The sequence below is a fragment of the Micromesistius poutassou genome (assembly GCF_964030765.1).
Source record: "Micromesistius poutassou genome assembly, contig: SCAFFOLD_5628, whole genome shotgun sequence".
Classification (NCBI taxonomy): domain Eukaryota; kingdom Metazoa; phylum Chordata; class Actinopteri; order Gadiformes; family Gadidae; genus Micromesistius; species Micromesistius poutassou.
In genome coordinates this window covers 10,795-13,846 of record NW_028176840.1, presented here as the reverse complement: position 1 = coordinate 13,846, position 3,052 = coordinate 10,795, and the positions used below count along the sequence as shown (strand labels likewise).

The 3,052-nt window shown below is 54.6% G+C and overlaps 1 pseudogene across 1 annotated transcript; it reads right to left on the bottom strand.

Annotated features, from left to right (window-relative positions):
- Positions 1 to 1,573: 1,573 nt before the first annotated feature.
- On the bottom strand, positions 1,574 to 2,809 carry LOC311377531 (plexin-A2 pseudogene; annotated as a pseudogene). The gene has a single exon. The product of its transcript is annotated as a plexin-A2 pseudogene (transcript).
- Between the last annotated feature and the right edge of the window lie 243 nt (positions 2,810 to 3,052).

Here is a 3,052-nt window from a genome sequence, read left to right as displayed (position 1 = left end):
TGTGCAGCTAATGGTAAAAAAAATAAGATTGCCTGATCTGAGTACTGCTAAATCCTGGCGCCAAGATTAGCTTAGTTTTGATCTTCTGCTGTTCTGTGTAATTAGCTTATAAGCGAAAATGTACAATTTAGCTACATCCAACCAGGATTTAACCATTGTTATTTAATTAACTCCAATAAAATTAATTAAGACCATTGACTGTCTGCCAAGCCGTAATGAATGGCTAAATAACAACGCGTTTGTCATTGTCATATTTCATTACAACCCATTTGTTTAATGGAATAGCGAAATCCAAACAGATGCGAGATGTGACGCATATAATGTTTTGGTTGTTTTGGTTGTTTCTAGAGATCCCTTCTGTTTGGATGAAAGCCATTTGTTTCTGATAAAAGCCTTTTGTGTTTGCTACAAGCCTTTCAAATATGCAGGTTTCACAAAAGGCACAGACATGTAAGTGCTCGCTGTAAGCAAGACCTCTTATAAAACCTCAAGCATAGGTCTCTCAGGTTCAACCAACCACAGCTGGCTACGGGAAAAGCACAGGAAAACTGAAGAGAGATGGGAGGAAGAACACTGAAAGGAAGATAAAGAAAGGAGATGGAGAGAGAGAGAGAGAGAGAGAGAGAGAGAGAGAGCGAGAGAGAGCTAGTGAGAGTGAGAGAGAGAAAGAGAGAGAGAAAAAAAAGCGAGAAAGCGAGAGTAAGAGAGAGAGAGAGAGAGAGCGAGAGAGAGCTAGTGAGAGTGAGAGAGAGAAAGAGAGAGAGAAAAAAAAGTGAGAAAGCGAGAGTAAGAGAGCGAGAGAGAGAGCAAGCAAGAGAGAGAGAAAGAGAGAGAGTGAAGGAGAGCGAGTGAGAAAGGGAGAATATGCAGGATCAAAATACAAAAGAGAGTGGGACAGCCAGGAAAAGTGGGTGGGGGAGTTTTGCAGACCGAGTGGGTGAATAAAACCCAAGCTAAATAGAAAACTCCTTTGATTAGCATAGTAAAACTAATCTCCCCCTGGCCAGTCCCGTCCCTGGGGAAATCTTAATGGTGTTTCAGGTTCTCTTGGGCTGGCACCCCTATCAGCCCCTCACAGTGCAACCAGCACCGTTGGGTAGCTGGAGAACACTGTAAGACTAAGTCAAGGCTGCTCACGCACCTGACCCTGTTTCTAGATTGGAGATGCAGTGTGAGTGTGCTTGTGTGCTTGTGTGCTTGTGTGTTTGGAGGGGTGCACGATAAGACCTCATTTTGTGTGTGTTTTGTGTGAACAATTGTGTGTGGTGATTTCAGTTCCTTGGACTCCTCTTTTGTTTCTCCCTCAATTCTCTGCTTGGCCCGCTCTCTCCGTCTCTCTCCTTCTGCCTCTCTCTCTAACCCTCTCTGCCTTTCTTTCTCACAGCGCCTCCTTTACTCTCTACCCTTCCATCTATCCATCTTCTTCACCACCCTACTGCTCTCTTTCTCGCTCCACATCTCATCTCCGTGACTTGCTGGCTGCCTCCCTCCCTCCATACCTCCCTCCCTCCTTCCCTCCCTCCCTCCCTCCCTTACCACCCTCTTTTCCCCATCCATCAGTCCAGTCTCTTACCGCCTTGGTGCACTGCACGTCCTTCCCGAGCAGCCAGTGCAGCTCCAGGTGTCCCTCGCCCTGGTAGCAGGACTGCAGGCGCTCCTTGATGCGGGCGTTGATCTCCCGCAGGGTGAACACGCACAGCGCCGAGTGGTCCGGCGGCTCGTGGTACTGCTTCTGGCCCTTGGCGAACACGGCGAAGAGCACGTCCTCCTGGGCGCTGACGTTCAGCGCCCGGGCCAGCGCGCGGCCCGCCTTGCCCAGGTGGGCGGCCTGCAGGAGCCGGTACTCCTCCCCGCGGTGCACGCAGCCCAGCGGCAGGGACACGTACGAGTGGAACTTCTTGTCGCCCTTGCAGAGGCGGACGATGCGCGTGGTGTAGAAGAGGTCGCCGGGGGAGCCGCCCGCCGGCGTGCCGCTCTCGGGCGGCGTCTCGGGCTGCACCGTCAGGAAGTAGACGAAGGGCCCGCTGGAGAAGCCGTACACGTAGTAGATGTCGAAGCGCGGCACCAGCGCCAGCGTGTCCGACGGGATCTTGATGAGCGACGACACAAAGTCCGTGTGCAGCTCGTAGTCCAGCATGGCGGAGGACTCGGGGTCGCGCGGCAGCTTGCGGCTGGACACGGTGGGGAAGTAGTCCTGCTTGCCGCCCACCGCCGTGCCCACGTACAGCGTGGCGTCCTGGCCCGGCGACTGCACCACCACGCCGTACATGGTGCCCGTGTGGTTGTCGCTGGACAGGTAGTGCTCCTTCTTGTGTGTGGGCTCCACCAGGATGAACAGGTCGCCCAGCCGCATCAGCTTGCACACGCCCTGGTAGAGGCTGCCGCAGGCCAGCAGCCGGTTGTGGGAGTAGTCCACCAGCAGGAGCTTGTTGACGTTGTCGGTGGAGGCCAGCGGCTCCGAGCAGGGCTGGACGATGAGGGGCGGGTAGCAGGCCTTGTTGTCGTACTCCGGGCCCGTGTCGTGGGACACCAGCAGGGTGAGGTTGGCCGACAGCTTGTAGATGCGGTTGACGGCGCCCACGTACAGCGCCCCCGTGCTCCGGTGCACCGTCAGGTGGTTCAGAGCCCACTCCTTCCTCTCCGACTGGAAGACGTTCAGGGCCGCCCCCCCAGCCACAGTGGGCTCAGAGTTTGCCGAGATGAGCGACAGGAAGCAGAGTGTCAGCTGCCATAGCGACATGACCTTGGGAAGCCTGTGACCGGTGGCGAGGTCATAGTATGTCCTTCCCGTATCCAGGCACGTACCCATCCCCATGGGGCTCCGGTGAGCGGTGAGCTCCGGGGAAACGGATGGGGATGTTGCGTCGGCGGGAAAGTGAGAAGAACCCGATGGGAATGTTCACCACGCCGTGCTTTTGGTCCGCCTTTGGTCGAACTTCACATCGTTCTGCAGGGAGGAGAGGAAGAACAAACATGTTGATATTTCACTTTCCACAATGGGAAGGGGTTTTGAAGGGGACAGAGCTTTCAAGATACCGTTCCACCATTAATC